This window comes from Balaenoptera ricei, chromosome 10, assembly GCF_028023285.1.
Source record: "Balaenoptera ricei isolate mBalRic1 chromosome 10, mBalRic1.hap2, whole genome shotgun sequence".
Lineage (NCBI taxonomy): Eukaryota > Metazoa > Chordata > Mammalia > Artiodactyla > Balaenopteridae > Balaenoptera > Balaenoptera ricei.
This window is the reverse complement of record NC_082648.1, coordinates 10,472,911-10,494,998: the sequence shown is the minus strand read 5'-3', so window position 1 is coordinate 10,494,998 and position 22,088 is coordinate 10,472,911.

Sequence of the window (22,088 nt, the reverse complement as noted above, 5' to 3'; positions counted from 1 at the left end):
ATAGGTCAAACAACAGTAATGACTCCACTACTGGTGATAAGTAAGAAAGACTATGGATTTGGCTGACTTTTGTTCATGGCCTTAAAGGCCTTGAAGAAAAAAATTAAAAACAAAAAAAGTTGGGCTCAGGTTAACCAGACAACTCTAGACATACTGTGAAAGTGAGAAAGCCTCCATGGCAGTGTTTAAAGAGGTTCTTACCCTTTTTCACAGGGGACTGAAAATCAAGTCCAGGATTTAATTGCTAGGCTAGCAGAGCTCAAAGAATACTGAACAACAGTCTAAACAGGTCTCACATCAAGCTCAAGGACCCGATATCATAATGGTGAGAGTCAAAGACCTACCATGGGGTTATCTGGGTGCATGAACCTAACCACCTTGAACCCCGATACCTCTTAATCTTCCAGGTTGGCAAAAGCAGCTTCCTCCCCCCTTGCTAAAGAAGAACAGCCTCCATTCAAACGGAGACTCCCAAAAGACCACACCTGAGGCAGGTAGTTCACAAAATGATGCTTGTTCTCTTCTAGATCTGGCTCCATCTTCCCCACCTGCCTTCAAACCAATGACTAGGGGCAGGTCAGAGTGGAACCCAAGTGGGGAATTACTCCTCTGGAAGCATACTGTATACGCACTCTGTGAATATGAATACCTGGCCAGCATATAGCAACAGGAGCTGGGGCATGTATGGAAATGGAACTCAAGGGTGTTAGACAGAGAGGGAAAAATAAAAGGCAGGATAAGGGAGCAATTGTTGACATGGGAGCACTCTTTCATGACCTGGGGCTTACTGTCCTGACAAGGACACCTGAATCAGTCCTCAAATGCTGTTGGGATGACTCCTTCAAGCTTGGACACAATGTTGGTTGGCCATGAGATAGAAATGCTAGAACTGCCTTGACAGAGTGCGGAGGAAGGTTCAGGAAAGTAGAAATGTTAGAACGATTGCTATACGACTCGGAGAACCTGATACCTAACTAGGTCCCCCAGGAAGGCCCAGAGGGCACTCCCATCACAAGAGCAACAAGAGATGACACTGGTCATGGGGCGCCAGCATCTTCGAGAAGTCCAGCAATAAGTGGCCGCTGTACGACACCACTGATTGCAGGAGATTCTGCCATGGAGTCAAACTCTCTATTATCAAACGGGGTGACAGGATTCCAGACCAGCAGAGGCCAGATGATGGCACCTAAACTTAAGAGTCAAGATGAACATGATTATTGTAATACAGACCAAGCTTGGGATGATAGTCAAGGTCCCTTGACCTACCAGGATCTGTGGCAATGGCTAATAGACCAGGGTGTTACTAGGAATAATACAGATGGACAACAGATTAGAATATTACTTGGTTTGTGTAACCACACAAAAATTGAAAGCTAATGAGAAAAAGGTTGATATCAGTCACTACAATAGTTACTTACAATCTCATTTATCAGTTCTGGGACTGTTCTGAGACCTAGAGCCTACTGACTGAAAAGGATGCCTAATTCCCTTGATAAAAGACCTTGCAATGCCACGTCAAATACATACATAAGCACTTCCCTATTCCTTCCCCAAAGGAACCTGCAGCCATTTTCTAGACACACTAGGGAAAGGGGAATACCCAGACCTACTGGATACACAGTCTGGACTGACAGTGATGCCATGGGACCTAACATGCCATCATAGTTCCCAAGTGAGAGTGAAGCTTATGAAAGCGAGGAGAGAAATGGTGTCTTAGCCCAAGTTCATCTCATGGTGGGTACAATGTGTGCATGAATGTTGTCAGGTCCCTGAGTGCATCCTTGGGATGGATATACTTAAAAACAGGAAAACCCCTCATGTTTATTCCTTGACTTGTGCAGTAAGAGTCATTATGGTAGAAATGGCCAAGTGAAAGCCTCTGAAATTACCTGCTTCCTCTTCCAGCCATGATAGTATATCAGAAGGAATACCACATACTGGGAAGAATTACAGAAATTAGTACCACCTTCAAAGTATTAAAGAAAGCAGAGATGGTGGTCCCCATCATATCCCAGTTTAATTTACCTTTCTAATCCTGAAAAAAGAAAAAGAAAAAAGATTGACAGCTGCTGGTTCACTACCATAAACTGATATAAAGTTAAGCAAGGGGTAGTCTCAATCACAGGTGCTATACCAGATGTGATACCTTTACTGAAACAGAACAACATAGTTTCTGTCACTTGGTATACACTACTGCTGACCTGGCAAGCGCATTCTTTTCAATTCCTAGCAATAAAGAGGACCAAAAGCTTTTTTTTTTTTTTTTTTTTTAATGTGGGTTGGACAGCAGTACTCATTCACTGTTTTGTCCCAGGGGTATGCTCACCTCCCAGCCTCTGGCATCTTTCATCATGGAGCTGCATTTTTTCCTTCGCCCAAAACACAAAGAAGTCAAAGGAAAAGGTCCATCAGAAGCTGAAGAAGCTACAGGTTTCTGCTCCAGGCCAACAAGGTAAACCAGCAGATCAGTGATAACACATCTGAGTTGCATTAGCAACTGATGCCCTACACTGACCTTGAAAGCATTAAAAAATGGCTGCTTCTTCCCTTCCACCTTTCAGAAACTTGCACAAGTTTCTTTTGTCACCAACCCCAACCTGGAACCACACAGGGAAAGAAATTCTAAGAAATGCAGTTCTAGCTTAGCTAGGTTCAAACACCCCACCAACTTTCTTAAGTTCCATGTAAATTATAAACAATAGTTCTCAAGTTTTATTGTGCAAAAGTATCGTAAGGCATTCTGATTGTCTACCTGCTACAGACTAAACTTCCCCCAAATTAGTGACATAAAACAACAGCCATTTTATCATTCTCAGGGCTTCTATGGATCAAGAATTCAGAGCACAGTGAGGATAACTTGTCTCTACTTCACAATGTCTGGGTCGCTCAGTTGACAAGCCTTATAGCTGGGGATGTCGCAGATCGCTGGAGGCTGGAATAAGCTAGAGTCCTCTTCACCAACATGTCTGGTGCCTGGGCTGGGATGACTCAAAGGCTGAACTCAACTGGGATTATCAAGCCAGTTTTTTTCATGGAGACTTTCCATGTGGTGTGGGCTTCCTCACAGCATGGCAGCTTCAGGTGGTCAACCTTCTTACACAGTGGCTCAGGGATCCAAGGGCAAGTGCGCCAGCAAACAAGGCAGAAGCTGCATGGCCTCTTTGTCCTACCTCAGAAGTCATGTAGTGTCATTTCTGCTTAATTCTCTTAAAAGTGAGTTACTCTAAGTGACTGACTAAAGCCAGTCCAGATTTAAGGGGAAGGCAAATTAGACCTCACCTCTCAGTGGGAAGAATAGCAAAGAATTTGTGGTCATCTTTAAAGCTTTAACACTGGAGGAGCTTTCAAAGTGGAGACTCCAACTTTTATTTTTTATTTTATTATTTTTTTAAAACAGCTTTTGCGAATGCTAGAAGCTACTGCTTATCTTTTTTATTATTATTTTTTTTATTTATTTATTTATTTTTGGCTACAATGGGTCTTCGTTGCTGCGCACGGGCTTTCTCTAGTTGTGGCGAGCAGGGGCTACTCATTGTTGCGGTGCGCAGGCTTCTCATTGCAGTGGCTTCTCTTGTTGCAGAGCATGGGCTCTAGGCGCGTGGGCTTCAGTAGTTGTGGCACGCAGGCTCACTAACTGTGGCTCGCGGGCTCCAGAGCACAGGCTCACTAGTCGTGGTGCTCGGGCTTAGTTGTTCCGTGGCATGTGGGATCTTCCCAGACCCAGACCAGGGATCAAACCCATGTCCCTTGCATTGGCAGGCAGATTCTTAACCACTGTGCCACCAGGGAAGTCCCTGGACACCAACTTTTTAATTAAATATGATGGTGTAAAAGCAGAATTTATCCACTGACTCTTAGAAAATTACCCCAAAACAGCAAGGAGAAGGAGAAACACAAACACAAACATAATATTCAATAAAATTTAGAAATAGTTGAAACTGTGAACCTCTAAGTAGGCCAAAGAATGCCAAAAGTAGAAAGGATTAAGCAAGGATTCAAGAAAATTCAGAGATGGAGAGATCACCCTGGGCTACAGGTTTCAGAAAGAGTTGGCAAAGGCATTTTACCAAGATTAAGGGAACACACTGAAGTGCAAACTCAAAATAATTAGTTTACAACAGTGGGGAATGGGATGTACAGGTTGATTCATAAAAATATAGGCTGCAACTGAATGAATAAGCATTTTCAGAACTCTAATGGAAAACTGATGAATTCATAAAAGTGCTAACAAAAGATCAAGATGAAAAAAAAATTAATTACATGGGACTGAGTGAACTGATGAGGATGATTATAATTTTTGTGACTTTCTGTTTGAATAAAAATAAAAAATCCCACAAGAACTCAGAGGCAAAAAATATACAAATCAATTTTCACTGCAAAGTAAAGGACCTGTTACAGGGGAGGATTACTGGACTGAATGTCAATATTATGACATAGTATGAGTGTGTTTCGTGTTTGGTAATTGCCATCATTGTTGCTTTTGTTGTGGTCATCCAAAAAAAATATATATATATATAGGCTGTAGGTTTAAAGAAGAATCCCTTGGACTGGGCATATTCCGCCACCCTCCCCCTCCTCCTCTTCATCACCACCATCATCATCATCATCATCATCATCATCATCATCTCAGTCCATAAGGAGGTAAGAGACAATTTACATTGTGAACTGATTTCATCTGGTTAGAAAGGAGTGGCGGGGAAGACCAAATGAATTCCCACATATATCTCAGAATTGTTTTTTAAAATGTCCCTAACTTGATACATGTTCTTACCCCTCTCTCTCACTGACATTCCATGAACAGCTGATCCAGTAAAAACTCAATCCATTCCAAAAAATTTTTTCAATGATTCAACTTTTTATTTCACTGACTGGTACTTCTGGCTCTCTCTCTCTCTCTCTCTGATGCTGCATTTAAAATCTTCAAAATCCCCCAAAATAGCATTCAGGCTTCTTGTATCCGGAGACAGGGGCCCAGAGACAAAAAAGATCAGGTCCCAGGCTGTTTTCAGGTGGCACAGTGGCAGACATTCCTCCACAACTCTCTGTCAGTTTTTAACTGAAATGCCTTTAAGCTCTCCATCCTGAAACTTTTTTCTACGGCATCTATGATAGAAATGCATTCGTCTCTCATATATACAACTCCATGGGGGTGGGAAGGTGTGGGAAATCCATTCAAAATTGAGTAATCAAATTGGAACTAGGATAGCAGCTATACAGAGATACAGCAAGGAAAAAAATGGAGGAGAGGAACAGAAAAAAGAGGGAATCAAAAAACAACAGAAAAATATTTCTATAGACCAGATGAAAATTTAGACCAAATGTTTTGTCATGAATTATGATCAAGTTAAGATGAAGTAATTGGAGTGTAATCCAATATGACTGCCTCCGTATAAAAAGGGAACATTTGGACCAGAGACAGACACATACAAAGGGAAGATGATGTGAAAACACAGGGAGAAAGCCATCTACCTGCCAAAGGATGTCTGAGACCACCAGAAGCTAGAAGAGAGCCCTGGAACAGATCTTTCCCTCCCAACCCTCAGTAGGAACCAGCCCTGCCAACACCTTGATCTTCAACTTCTCGCCTCCAGAACTATGAGACAATAAGCTTCTGCTGTTTAAGTCACCCAGTTTGTGGTACTTTGTTACAGCAGTCCTAGCACACTAATTCAAGAAGGGAGGTGGAAGAACCAATATACTAGATTTACCATTGATCATTGTAGGGAATTAAGTGGCATTATCTCAAGAACTACAGGTGAAATGGTGTGTTGTAAAGTAAACCACTTGTATAAAAATACAAATACTTGAGTGTTAACAGAAGAAACCCACACATAAAAACAAAGATGCTATCTATGAAATGTGAAAACAGAAAATACACTTAAAAATTTATGACAAAGCAAGAACAAACATTAACCTTGAATTAATGTGAAATGACTAAATTCACCTTTGAAAAGAAAAGGTTTTCAGATTGGATCACAGAGTAAAATTCTGCTATGCATAAGGACATACCTAAAAGAGATTATCCTAGTGTCTATTGCTTTGTCTATTTGAAAATGAATCTTGAGTTGCTAAGTAGGAGCTGAGCCAAGAAAAAGATGACCTGGCCCATATTACCATTGAATGTGCAACCTCATCTGTCACAAATTCATTTAGAAACTTCGCTGGTGCTTATCATATGTTTATGAACGCATCTCTGTACATATGAAGAGTGTGAGTTCAGTTATAAAGTGCATTAATATAGCCAGAGGTAGGATTCTTTATCCATAGTTCAAATATGTGTGCTCAAAATTCAGAAAAGTTAAAAATAAGAATATGGCAGGGACTTCCCTGGTGGCGCAGAGGTTAAGAATCCACCTGCCAATGCAGGGTACACGGGTTCGAGCCCTGGTCCAGGAAGATCCCACATGCCGCGGAGCAACTAAACTCATGCGCCACAACTACTGAGCCTGCGCTCTAGAGCCTGCTTGCCTAGAGCCCGTGCTGCGCAACAAGAGAAGCCACCACAATGAGAAGCCTGTGCACCGCAACAAAGAGCAGCCCCCGCTCGCCGCAACTAAAGAAAGCCTGCACGCAGCAACAAAGACCCAACACAGCCAAAAATAATTAATTAATTAAATAATTAATTTTTTTGAAAAAGGAATATGGCAATAGCATATCAGAAAAATCCAACTGAAAAGAAAGCTGAGGCTATGGTCTTAATATAAAAATTGATTTCAGAACAAAAAAATATTAACAAGATTTTTTAAAGCACTTTATAATGATAAAGTATGTAACTCACAGTAAAGATATAACAATTACCAGTGTCTATGCACCAAATCACATTGCACAGTCATAAAACAAACCTGTAGGTGATATAAGAATAGGCAGAAACACAATAGGATTGGGAATTTTTAACCTTTTTCCACCCATGAAAAAACAAGTAGATCATTTTTTCTCCCACTCCTTTACCTCTAAAACTCCCCCAGAGTTGCATAATTACTATAATGTAAGGACAGCACCTGCACTACACAGGAAATGGTCTAGTGTTACTAGAAGGTAGATTTAGACGGGTCAAAATGTATATTATAAACTCTAGGGCAACCATTAAATTTTTTTTAAGAAGTATAATTGATAAACTAAGAGAGTAGATAAAAAATGGAATAACATAAAATGCTCAATTAAAACTAGAGAAGGCAGGAAGTTCCCTGGTGGCCTAGTGGTCAGGATTCCGGGCTTTCACTGCTATGGCCCAGGTTCAATCCCTGGTGGGGGAACTGAGATCCCGCAAGCCACGCAGCACAGCCAAAAAAAAAAAAAAAAAGATGTCAAAACTAGAGAAGGCAGGAAAAGAAACATCTGGCAACAAATAGAAAACAGTTACAAACACAGTGGATATTCAAGCAAATATATCTATAAATACACTAATTAAAAGACAGAGACTGTCAGAGTGGATAAGAAAAACAAGACCAACTATATATTGTCTACAGGACAAGAAACCCACTTTACTTATAAAGACACGGGTAGATTAAAAGTAAAGGGATGGAGAAAGATATATTTATATAGATAATGCTAACATTAACCAAAAGAATGCTAGAAGAGCTTATTAATTTAAGACAAACAGATTTCAGAACAAGGAAAATTTTCAGCAATAAAGAGGGGTACTGCATAATGATAAAGGGATCAATTCTCCAAGAAGATAAACCAGTCATAAAGCTGTTCAACTCCAAGCTGAATAGAGAAACAGACAAATTGACTATTATAGTCAGAGACTTCAACATCTTCCTGTTAGTAATTGGTAGATCAAGCAGGCAGAATATTAATAAGGAGACAGTTGACCTGAGCAGCACTGTCGATCACTTGATCTAATTAACATTATAGATCATTGCCTTCAAAAAGAGCAGGAATAGACATTCTTCTCAAGCCCACACAGAACATTCACCTCAAAAGAACACGTTCTGGGCCCTAAGACACAACTTAGCAAATTTAAAAGACTAAAAATCACACAAAAGAATTTCTCAGATCACAGTGGAATTAAACTAGCAATTAACAATAGGAAGATAGCTGAAAAATCCCCCAGATACTTGGAAATTAAACACACTTCTAAATAACACGAGTCAAAGAAGAAGTCTCAAGAGAAATTTTTAAATATTTTGAACTAAATGAAAATAAAAATGCAACTTATCAAAATTTAAGAGATGCAACAAAAACAGTCCTTATAGGGAAATGGAATGCCCATGTTGGAAAAGCAGAAAGCTCTAAAACCAATAAGTTGAACTTCCACCTTAGGAAACTAGGGAAAGAAGAGCAATTTGATACTAAAGCAGAAAGAACAAAAGAACTAATACTGAACACAGGAAATCAATACAGGGAATCAACAAAACCAAAGACCGGTTCTTTTGAACGATTAGTAAAATTGATAATCCTCTAGCCAACCTACGGAAAAAAGACACAAATTACCAATACCAGAAATGAAAGAAAAAGATACACACACCCCAATGTGCACTGCAGCTCTATTTACAATAGCCAGGACATGGAAGCAACCTAAATGTCCATCGACAGAGGAATGGATAAAGAAGATGTGGCACATATATACAATGCGCTATTACTCAGCCATAAAAAAAAATGAAATAATGCCTTTTGCAGGAACATGGATGGACCTAGAGATTGTCATACTGAGTGCAGTAAGTCAGAGAGAGAAGGACAAATATCATGTGATACCGCTTATATGTGTAATCTAAAAAAAAATGGTACAGGGGGCTTCCCAGGTGGCGCAGTGGTTGAGAATCTGCCTGCTAATGCAGGGGACACGGGTTCAAGCCCTGGTCTGGGAAGATCCCACATACCGCGGAGCAACTAGGCCTGTGAGCCACAACTACTGAGCCTGCGCGTCTGGAGCCTGTGCTCTGCAACAAGAGAGGCCACGATAGTGAGAGGCCCGCGCACCACGATGAAGAGTGGCCCCCGCTTGCCGCAACTAGAGAAAGCCCTCACAGAAACGAAGACCCAACACAGCCAAAAATAAATAAATAAATTAATTTTTTTTAAAAAATGGTACAAATAAACTTATTTACAAAACAGAAATAGTTACAGATGTAGAAAACAATCTTATGGTTACCAGGGGGGAAAGCGGGGGAGGGATAAATTGGGAGATTGGGATTGACATATACACACTACTGTATATAAAATAGATAACCAACAAGGACCTAATATATAGCACAGGAAACTCTAGTCAATACTCTGTAATGACCTACATGGGAAAAGAATCTCAGAAGGAGTGGATATATGTATATGTATAACTAAATCACTTTGCTGTACACCTGAAACTAACACAACATTGTAAATCAATTATACTTCAATAAAAATTTTTTAAAAAAGAAATGAAAGAGAGGTCATCACTATTGATTCCATAGACATTAAAAGGATAATAAAGGAAGACTATGAACAACTGTGTGCCAACAAATTTGATAATTTAGGTGAAATGGACCAATGCCTTGAAAGACACAGACTACCAAAACTCACACAAGAAAAAATAAATAACCTGAATAGTCCTATCTCAAAGAAATTGAATCGATAATTAGTAGCCTTCCAAAAAACAAATCACAAGGCCCAGATGGCTTCACTGGTGAATTTAACAACCTATATGGAAGATAATTTAGCAAGATCTATCAAAACTTAAAATGTACCTATCCTTTAGCCCAGGAAATTTTTATTTATATAAACTTGCAAACAAGGGAAATGATATCTGTAGTAGGTTATTCATTACGGCATTGTTCTTGTTATCAAAAGATTGAAAACAATGTAAATGTCCATTGATTGACTACTTGTTCAGTAAGGTATGGCACATCCACACATGGGAATCTATATACAGCTGCAGAAAAAATGAGGACAGTTCTCATATACCAATATGGAATAATTTCTAAGATATATAGGCACATGGAAAGAAAACAATGTACGGAAACCATGAGTATAGTAGGCTACCATCTGAGTAATAGGGAGAGGGGAGAAGAACATATGCATGTATTTCCTTGTCTATGTACAAAAAAATCTTCAGAAAAATATATATGAAACTAACATAACAATACATACCTCTAAGAAAGGGAAGTGGGTGGTTGGAAAACAGAGGCTAGACGGAAATTCTTTACTACACATCCTTCAGTATGTTTTTAATTTTTGAAATATATATTCTACTCCAAAAATATATGGAATTGTAAAAGTTTGTTTCCCTGTTGCTCCCTCCCAGAGATTCTGATTTGGGGCCAAGGAATCTGCATTATTAACAGGTTTCCCAAGTGATACAGGAGATGCAAGGAGCACACTGTGAGTAACATAAATCCTCCTCACAGGTCCACATATAAAATTATTATAAAAGTGGGGCTTCCCTGGTGGCGCAGTGGTTGAGAATCTGCCTGCCGATGCAGGGGACACGGGTTCGAGCCCTGGTCTGGGAAGATCCCACATGCCGCAGAGCAGCTAGGCCCGTGAGCCACAACTACTGAGCCTGCGCGTCTGGAGCCTGTGCTCCGCAACAAAAGAGGCCGCGATAGTGAGAGGCCCGCGCACCGGGATGAAGAGTGGCCCCCGCTTGCCGCAACTAGAGAAAGCCCTCGCACAGAAACGAAGACCCAACACAGCCAAAAATAAATAATAAATAAACCATTTTTAAAAAAATTATTATAAAAGTGGAAGCACAAGGAAATGAGGATGAAGAGAGCCAAAGATGACATCCAGGCTCTGGTCCCTCAGAATGGGGAGATTATAACCTTGTCCTCCATAGGATAAGATGGAAGGGGAATTTTCCAAAATAAAGGACAATCCATCCAGGCAGATGTAAATGAGAACTAGATCCTTTCTCCATTCTGACTGCAATTTTAATATAGACTGTGTCATCAGAAAGAAATAGCTGATGTGACAATTAAATTACAGACATGTCAGTAGAGCTCCTCTCTTTGGATTCCTCTTTTTCTCCAAAATTGCTGATGACGATCAACCTTTAAGATTCAAATAAGAATTGTGCACAACTTTTTTCCTTCTCCCTTCTAAAAAATGTACTTGGTGTAGGATGGAGTGGTAGACACCAGCACGCACACACGCACGTGCACACACACACACACACACACACACACAGTCTCTCCAATAACCATGTTCATGGTGCTAACTTTCCTCCTAGCGTCCTGCTCCTCCCACACCATCCCGTCCTGTCCCGCCTTCATTCATTCAACGAGCATATATCGAGAACTTATGTTTCTGGCGCTATTCTAGTTACCAGGGACAGAGTCCTGATCAAGGTCCCTCCTCCCATGATGTGTACATTCTAGTGGAAGGGGGCAAACAAAAGAAAACAGCATAGAAATAAATTATATATTTTCAGGTAGTAATAAGTGCTCTGGGGGAGACGGAACACTTTAGGTTGGGTAGTCAAGGAAAGTCTCTCTGAAGAGGTGACCTGAGACCTGAATGATGAGGAGGAGCCAATTTCCGCGTGAATTTCTGGGGGAAGAACATTCCAAGCAGAGGAATAGCGAGTGCAAAGGCTCTGATCTCAAGCATGCTTACATTCTTGAGGAGTGCAAAGACCAGTATGGGTGGAGTACAGTAAACTAGGAGGAGGATACTAAAATATTAGATAAAAGAAGGCGGCTGCGTGTGTATATACGTACTATAACTCACCTCTACACCATTGCATCGTAGCTTACATGTATCATGCCCTCTTATCCCTTAATACTTCTGTGTGTATTTCCTAAGAACAAGGATATTCTCTTACACAACCACAATACAGTCATCAATATGAGGAACTTTAACATTGATATATTTCTCTAATCCACAGTCCTTATTCCAATGTAAACAACTATTCCACTAGGTTCTTTATAGCATTTTTTCTGGTCCAAGGTCCAGTCCAAAATCAGACAGCATTTAGTTGTCACGTCTCTTTAGCCTCCTTCCCCCTGGATCAATTCCTCAGCCTTCACTTGTCTTTTAAGATATTGGCATTTTTAAAGAATACAGGTCAGTAATTTCATAGAATTTGCTTTTTTTTAGCTTATCTTGGATTGGATTTATTAAATTTTTTTTTACATATACATCTATCCACTCTTTTTTAGATTCTTTTCCCATATAGGCCATTACAGAGTATTAAATAGAGTTCCCTGAGCTATACAGCAGGTCCTTATTAGTTATCTATTTTATATACAGTAGTGTGTATATGTCAATCCCAATCTCCCAATTTATCCCTCTCCCTGCCCCTTTCCCCCTTGGTAACCATAAGTTTGTTTTCTACTGATACAGCTGTGACTCTATTTGTTTTGTAAGTAAGTTCATTGCTTCTATGTGGGTTTTTCTGATGTCTTTATGGTTAGATTCAGGCTACAAATCTATGGCTGGAAAGCCCATGGGCGATTTTGTGTTCTCAGAGCATCAAACCAGAGGCATGCTATCCCTTGTTGGTAATGTTAATTGTGATTATCTGGGGGAAGGTATTGTTAGTTTCTCCACTGCTTTGTTACTCTTTGTGGAAAGATACTTTGAGAGCATGTAGATATCTTACTCCTCATCAAAGGAACCCTTTAAACATAAACACATTAATTTATACCCAACAAAACAGACAATAATTCCTGGGTTCGATTTTCTGGGTTATTTGGGAAAATGTTCAAACTTTTTGTTTAAATCAGGGTCCAAGGACAGTCCTTACAATGCATTTGGCTGCTACGTCTTGTGTCTCTTTCGGTCTATGATGAGGGAACATAAATCCTCGCCAATTCTCACAAGCATGAAATTCCGTGACCGAGAAGCTTCCTGGACACACACGCAGGGTGGTGATTCTACTCCAGCGCCTGGCACATCGAGCTCACCGACTTTTCTCAAACTGTTGGGTCCTCACTTCCAACCATGTAAGCACATCGGCTCCCTCTGCAGCAGGTCGTGGCTGTGCTGTGTTCTCTCCAGACTCAGAAATCTCCCTCCTGAGTGAGGACTAGAGCTTGGGCCGACTTCCAAAACACGAGTCAGCCAAAGTCCTGGACTGAGCCTGCTCACGGCACGAAGTATGCAAGCCACCAACTCGGGGGGCAAAGATGTGAAATGGACGGGGAGTGGCAGGGAGGAAGTGGCCTTCTCGGTCATTACCTCAGGGCTGAGCTACTCAAGACAAAGTGCTCCTTGCTATGACCGCTGGTGTGGAGAAGAGACTGAACGCTGGCTGAAATTTGACTGTAAAGTATTTAAATACCGTTATCAGGAATGGTACATACTGAAAGACTCACTACAAACACTGCAAACGTGTGTGTGTGTGTGTGTGTGTTACCTTAGAGGCTCAAATGCCCTCCTGGTGCAGACTGTTATGTTGGGGAAAACTGCTCAGACGGGCAACTTAGATGAGCAAATGTGAAGCAGAAACCGTGGTGGGAAACGACAGTGTGGAAGGAGCTGCGACTCCCAGGAACCAGAGGTCAGAGCGTTGACAAAATGCATATGGTCGGTGTGTGAGCCGAGGCTGGCTCTGCAGACCATCTCTTTTGGGGGGGAAAAAAATGTCCATCTAGACTGTACTGTAGCTAAAAACTAATGGCTATTTGGGGGAGATCTATTTGTCCTTATTTGAACAACTGCGACCCAGAGGTGAATGTGTGAGGCAAAGAGAATTCAGGACAGGCAGACGGACAGACAGCATCGGCACCCACTCCTGAGGAAGGGCTGTAAGGATCACCCACCGCTGCTGTCCCACCTGCTGGACTTTGAAAGTTCTTGAAAGTTCTTCATTCTTCCAGGTGCTCAGGTCAAACACCTTGGAGCCATCCTCCACACCGCACAGCCCATTTCACCAGCAATATCCTATTAGCCGTTCCTCCCGGTTCATCCAGAGCAAAACCACTCCTCACCATCCCCACAGACCCCATCCCCACAGACCCCACCCTTGTCTGAGCATCAGTATCTCTCACTGCATCTCCCAAGGGCCGGCTTCCTGGTCTCTCTGCTTCTGCCCTTGCCCCTACCGCCTAGGGGGTAAGGGAGGCCCTTTTAAACCCTCCAGTGGTTTCCTATCTTGCTCAGAATAAAGCCAAAGTCCTTATGAATGACCTATGTGAACCAAAAAAAAAAAAAAAAAACCAAAACCAAAAACCAAAAAACACGAAACGAACAAACCAAAACCCACAGAAAGCTGCAAATAAGAAAAGTGTTTATTTGGGGTCTTAAGAATTGCAATTCAGGAGACACAGATTAGGGTAAAACTGAAAGAGTGTTCCAGGGATGAGAAGAGTCGGGGGCCTATTAAACCACAAAGCTATAGCCTGACATAAAAAAAAGAAATATTTGTCCTAAGGGATAGGCTGTCACGAGCTGTTTTAGGGTACGGGTCTAATAAGCAGGTAGACTGTCACAAGTTGCTTTAGGGTAAGGGTCTGATAGGTATCTTGAGCTTCTGGAGCATTTTGCAGATGTTCTGGATGCCTGCATTGGGACAATAAGTGGTCAAAGGGCCAGATTCCATCCAGGTTGACGTGCATAAGTCATACTTCCTCTATGGCCTCCTGGCTCCATTTTAGAGAGAGAGCTCTCTTAGCCATACCGACTCCATGTTTATTTTCCTTTCACACCCACAAGGTCCTACAAGACCCGCCCTGCATCCCATCTGCATTAGCCAGGGCTCTCTGGAGAAATGAACCCACATGAGACACATAGATATATACAGATCTTCCTTGACTTACGATGTGCCAGGCACTGTTCCAAGGGCTTTACAAGTATTCATCCTCATAACAAGCCTATGAAGAAGATATTATCATTATCCTCATTTTACAGATCACAACACTGAGGCACCGAGAAGGCAAGTAACTTGCCCAAGGTCTCCCAATTCATAAGCAGTAGAACTGGGGTTTGGCTCCCAGGCAGCTTGGCTCCGGGGTCCAGGCTTAGCCACTCTCGCTGCTACCTGCTCCCTCTCCGTCACCTCAGGCACACCAGCCGCCTCACTTTCCTCAACATACCAGTACCCTCCCACCACAAGACCTTGCACATGCACTTCTCACTGGCTTGAACACTTCTCCCCCAGCTATCTCCTTGATTATGCCCTCATTTCTTCCGGTCTGGGTTCAGATGTCACCTCTCCAACTAAAGTGGCATATGCTGGCACACCTGTGTCTCTACCCACACCTCCTGACCTATTACATATTTATTAGCGTACTTATGCACTGCCTGTCTCCTGCACTGAAATGTAAACTCCAAGAAAGCAAGGATTTTTGTCTGTTTTGCTCATTGCTACAATTTATAACCCCAGAGCCTACCTGAGAACATAGCAGGTATTAAATAAACGTGTCTACAGATGGCCAACAGGCACATGAAAAGGTGCTTAATATTGCTAATTATTAGAGAAATGCAAATCAAAACTACAATGAGGTACCACCTCACACCAGTCAGAATGGCCATCATCAAAAAGTCTACAAATAATAAACGCTGGAGAGGGTGTGGAGAAAAGGGAGCCCTCTTAAAGGCTGCTGGTGGGAATGTAAATTAGTGCAGCCACTATGGAGAACAGTATGAAGGTTCCTTAAAAAACTAAAAATAGAGCTACTATATGATCCAGCAATCCCACTCCTGGGCATATACCCAGAAAAGACGAAAACTCAAACTTGAAAAGATACATACACCCCAATGTTTATAGCAGCACTATTTACAATAGCCAAGACATGGAAGCAACCTAAGTTGCTTCCAATAGATGAACAGATAAAGAAGATGTAGTATATATACACAATGGAATACTACTCAGCCATTAAAAAAATGAAATAATGCCATCTGCAGCAACAGGGATGGACCTAGAGATTATCATACTAAGTGAAGTAAGTCAGACAAAGACAAATATCATATGATACAACTTATATGTAGAATCTAAAATAAATGATACAAATGAACTAATTTCCAAAACAGAAACAGACTCACAGACATAGAAATCAAACTTATGGTACTAAAGGGTAAGGTTGGGGGAGGGATAAATAAGGAGTTTGGTACACACTATATATAAAATAGTGTGTACCAAACACTATTTTATAGTGTTATTAAAAACAGATACACACACTATATATAAAATAGATAAACAGCAAGGACCTACTGTATAGCACAAGGAACTATGTTCAATATCTTGTAATAACCTATAACGGAAAAGAATCTAAAAATGAATAGACATATACATATGTATAACATTTTGTTGTACACCTGAAACTAATACATCGTAAATCCACTACACTTCAATTTTAAAAATAAACAAGCAAACAAACAAACATGTGAAATGAATTTAAGACTAAACAAACCAGACCTGAAGAAGCATTGAAAATTAAAGGAGATGACTTTCATCTTGTAATTTGGAAGGAAAAATGAAAGGAGGTGATTCCCTGGAGAATGGATGTCTGTGGTACTGATCACACACTGTTCTCTAAGAGAAGACAGAGGTGAGACCAGCACTACTGTGATGGGCAGGGAGGGGGTGTCTCCTGAAGGCTGGAACATGTCCATAATCAACACCAGGTACAAGGCCCATGCTGGATAAGAAACGCTGACTAACTGGGAAGGTAGGCTTCATGCAGATGGAGGACAGAGGGTAATGAGGCGGGAACTCCCTCCCTGGGTTTCATACTCTTGGACCAGCGCTCTCCAAGAGTCCTGGTTGCACCAGAAGACACTCTGCTAATGTGAGGCAGGAATACCAATTATTCCATTTATGCCATGTAAAATGTAAACATATTAGTGGGATGGATCCCCATTACCTTAACAATAAATTCTGGCCTTCTTAGTATTAGAACAACAGTATTCTGATGCCTTATTGCCAATTATTGTTGGATTTGCCTATGCCTTGCTAATATGGAAAGAACAGCCAGTACCTGTTCTATCCTCCTACCTGTTCCATCATCATCATAACCTATTTCACAGAGAAAATGAAAGTCTTCCAACATGAGCTCCCAAAACCTCCCACTTCCAACCTACAAAATTCTGTACACCTATACGCATCTGTCCCTCTTTCCCTCTTTTTAAAATTAATTTTTATTGGAGTATAGTTGATTTACAATGTTGTGTTAGTTTCAGGTGTACAGCAAAGTGATTTAGTTATACATATACATCTATCCACTCTTTTTAGACTCTTTTCCCATATAGGCCATTACAGAGTATTGAGTAGAGTTCCCTGTGCCATACAGTAGGTCCTTGTTAGGTATCTATTTTATATATAGTAGTGTGTATATGTCCATCCCAATCTCCCAATTAAACCCTCCACCCCCCTTACCCCCTGGTAACCGTAAGTTTGTTTTCTACATCTGTAACTCTATTTCTGTTTTATAAATAAGTTCATTTGTACACTTTTTTTAGATGCCACATATAAGTGACATCATACGATATTTATCTTTCTCTATCTCACTTACTTCACTCAGTATGACAATCTCTAGGTCCATCCATGTTGCTGCAAATGGCATTATTTTGTTCATTTTTTATGGCTGAGTAACATTCTGTTGTATATATGTACCATATCTTCTCTATCCACTCCTCTGTTGATGGACATTTAGGTTGCTTCCATGTCTTGGCTATTGTAAATAGTGCTGCAATGAACATTGGGGTGCATGGATCTTTTTGAATTATGGTTTTTTCTGTGTATATGCCCAGGAGTGGGATTGCAGGGTCATATGGAGCTCTATTTTTAGTTTTTTAAGGAACCACTATACTGTTCTCCATGGCGGCTGTACCCACAGTGTAGGAGGGTTCCCTTTTATCCACACCCTCTCCAGCATTTATTGTTTGTAGATTGTTTGATGATGGCCATTCTGACCGGTGTGAGGTGGTACCTCATTGTAGTTTTGATTTGCATTTCTCTAATAATTAGTGATGTTGAGCATCTTTTCATGTGCTTTTTAGCCATCTGTATGTCTTCTTTTTGTAATGAAAGCTATATCCAACCTCCCATGTTCTGATTCACATTTGTTTTTAACTTCTCAGGAATATCACTCAGTCAACCATCTTGCCCCTGAATCTTTAACATCTTCCTTCTTCCTAGCTCCTTCCTTTCAAAATTAAAGCTTGCTTCAGTATTTCCCATGTTAAAAAAAAAAAAAAAAAAAAGTCTCTTGGCCCTACCTCTTCATTGAGCTGCTGTGCGTTTCCCTCCTCCCTTTAACAGCCAAACTGTGTTGAGTGCACTTCTTTACCATCCACTCACTCCTGGGGTCTGCACCCACCAGTCTGCACTCTGACTGTTCTGGCCAAGGTCAGAGGCATTCTCATTGCTACATCCAATAACCACTTCCCAGTCCTCTTCTCACTTGAGTTCTTGGCGGCATTTGACACTGCCCATCACTCCTCTTCTCGTGACTTGGCTCAGTGGCTCCATGGATTTCCCCCTCCTTATGTCACCACTTTTCCTCCTCTTCCTCAGTGCAGTTGTCCCCCACTGCCCGTCCCCTTGAATGCTGACATTCCTCAGCGTCCCGTCCTAGGCTCTGTTTTCCTATTCTACATACTCTACCTGGGCAATTTCATCACTTCCAAGGTGCCAGGGACTAGCCAAAGATGCTGATGACTTTCATATCGATTTCTCCAACCTACATCTCTCCCCTGGGACACCACAGTCCTGAGCCTAATTCTCAGCCTCAGCTCTTGCGGCTCAGAAACTTGGTTTACCAGCACATTCAGAGCGGCAGCACATTTTCTCTTGGGGAAAACTAAGTTATAATTGTCACATAGTAAAGACGCCAAAGGTTAGGGTCTACTTTCATTGCATTAATGTTACTGGTGGTATTGTTAGCATATTCATCGTGAAATTTTTTGGGTTTTTTTGGGTGTTTTTCTTTTTTATTAGAGTATAGTTGCTTTACACTGCTGTGTCAGTTTCTGCTGTACAGTAAAGTGAATCAGCCATACTTATACATATATCCCCTCTTTTTTGGATTTCCTTCCCATCTAGGTCACCACAGAGCACCGAAGAGAGTTCCTTGTGCTATACAGTAGGTTCTCATTAGTTATCTATTTTATACATAGTAGTGTATATATGTCAATCCCAATCTCCCAATTCATCCCACCCATCATGAATAAAAATTGGCAACTAAAATGCCAATTTTTTAATGTGTGAGCGATTTTTAAAACAGTAAATTAAAACCCATTCTGAAAGGGGGGAGACCAAAAGGGAAATGGCTCATCAGGCCTGATCGCAATAACAGACAAAAATGGAAAAACAAGGTTTCATTACTCAGTCTTATTTAGGGGGAAAGATTGTATAAAATGGCACCATCTCAGTAGACAGCCTATTTTTGAGTTTCAACTCAAAGGAAGAATAAAGGTAAAAATCAAGGTCAACGAAATGTAACCCCAAAGTGGTTGAATCTTCTTTGCTCATTTTAGCTCCTCTTAAGGCCAGTCTCAACTTGGCCCCATACAACCCCACTGACTTGAGAAAGTATGTCGGTTTGATGAACATTTCCCGCAGAGACAGAGGAGGCAATTGTCTTGTGTATCAGAAAGGAAAGCTCCCCTTTCCAGTCTCTTGCCTCAAAATCTTCCTCTCTCCTCAGCAGCTGAATTCCCTCTCTCTCCTTACGACATTCACCCTTGAGCATCTCTTCCTATGGAAAGATCATCACGGTCTTGCTTTCTTCCCCTTGTAAAATTTTCATAGACAACTAACATGCATGCAGCTTTATGGACAGAGTTCTGCTTTACACATAAATATTACGACTTCTGTGACTTCACTCTCAGGCTAGATAAGCTCTGCTTCTGAAAGTTCTTCCCTTCAAGCTCCATATTTGGAGCGGGTTCTGTTGCAGACATCAACCCTGGTCTTTTTTTTTTTTTTTTTTTTTAGGTTCTCTGTAGTCATCTATTTTATACACAGTAGTGTATATATGTCAATCCCAATCTCCCAATTCATCCCATTCCCTCCCTTCCCACTTTGGTAACCATAAGTTTGTTCTCTACATCTGTGACTCTCTTTCTGCTTTGCAAATAAGTCCACCTGTACCATTTTTCTAGAATTCACATATAAGCGATATTATACGATACTTGTTTTTCTCTTTCTGACTTATTTCACTCTGTATGACAATCTCTAGGTCCATCCACATCTCTGCAAATGGCACTATTTCGTTCAACCCTGATCTTTTGAACTAATCTCTTTCCCTGGGTATCATTTCCAAGGAAACAAATACAAGAGCTGCAGCAACTGCTCTGATTAACTGTAAAGTCCTCTGGTGTCTTTTTTCCCACCGTTTTCCGCACTTGGTGATTTGAAAGTTGGAGTTCAACTTCCTGCCCTGACAGCCCTAGGCAGCAAGAGAAGTGTTGAGTAAAAGCACAGGCTTGGGGCTTCCCTGGTGGCGCAGTGGTTGAGAATCTGCCTGCTAATGCAGTGGACACGGGTTCGTGCCCTGGTCTGGGAGGATCCCACATGCCGCAGAGCAACTAGGCCCGTGAGCCACAACTACTGAGCCTGCGTGTCTGGAGCCTGTGCTCCGCAACAAGAGAGGCCGCGATAGTGAGAGGCCCGCGCACCGCGATGAAGAGTGGCCCCCGCTTGCCACAACTGGAGAAAGCCCTCGCACAGAAACGAGGACCCAACACAGCCAAAAATAAATAAATAAATAAATGTGGGCAGATTTGGTATATAAAAAAAAAAAGCACAGGCTTGTTACTAGCTGCCTGCTCTTAGGTAGATAACCTACCCTCTCCAAGCCCCAATTTCCTAATCTGCAATGTTGAGGAAATAATAGTACCTTCCTCCTAGGGTTACTGTGAAGGTTAAATGTGATAAAGCAAATAGAGCACTTATGATGCTTACCAGCTCATAACCAGCCCTCAGTAAGTGTAAGTTATTATTATTTCTCTCCTACCAAATTCTGCTTCATTGTAATAATATTTTTATTAAAACTATTGCAAAAATACATACATCTTTTGCCTACAGCACACACGTGCACGCACACACACACACACACACACTGAACATTATTCAGTCATAATACTTAATAAATTGCAAAGGAAAGTGTCTCATACCACATCAAAGTCTTTAGATAAAGGAAAATACCTAATAATCTGTGCTTTAAAATGATGCATTTATGCCATGCTCTTGAAGTAGCTGGGTTCAGTTCTTGGTAGCAGAACCAACTCAACCAGGGGCGGGAGAGAGTCTAGCCCTTAACAGTGTACACAGTGCTTTTAAGTGCCTGACAGGCTCTTTTAATCCACTCTGCAGCACTGCGAGGTGACATTATTACCCCAACTTTGCAGATGTAGAAACTGAGGCCTGTAATCTTCTGACCAGATGTCTTCTGATTTCCAAATGCTTTTGCTACGTGACCCAAGGGAGAATTAGGCCCCATTTCATTGTACCTAGTTTAGTAACTAAAATAGATGATTAGCTCTAATATCAAGAACAGTTTCGTTAATCATTTGACAGTTATTAAGCAACCCCTGGGTGTGGTGAGAGAGGAAAAGGCTAAAGAAAAATAGATCTTTGCCCTTTAAGAGCTTCATCTGTAATAAAGGCACATACCTATGAGCAGCAAAAATACTCAGGGACGCTTACAAAGCAACATACTTTCTCATGAATTGTAAGCTGCATGCTACCTCATACTTTAATATCTCTGGATGCTGTAAAATCAATTGAACATCACAGTTTACTTGTTAGCAGTTGTTTTCTATCTTAATGGCACATAAAATAGCATGCCTCTTATAATCAATAGCCTCTTATATAAGAGCCAAGAAAATATAAAATAATTAAATGGCCATTTCTTTAATAGCAATCAACAAATATTTGCCAAAAAGTAAATCGTTTTATCCGTAAGTAATAAAGTTAATATCTGTTACCACAAAACTGGAGGTCATCAGCATCACCATTATTGATTCCTACTCCCTGGCTCAGGTTCAAGGTCTTCTTTCCCAAGAGGCAGGCACAGCAAGAGGTTCCTCAGCGTTGGGTCAGAGCAGCCTGCACAAATCAGGCTAACAATTAGTTTAATAAATTCAGATGACAGTGTAACCAGTGGGGAACTGTGCAAGAAGAACCCTCATGTGGACAGAACCTTTGAATAAACAAAATGGTACCATGAGTTCAGACAGAAAGAGCACATTGTTCCTGGAAACACAGTGAAAGTTGTATTTTC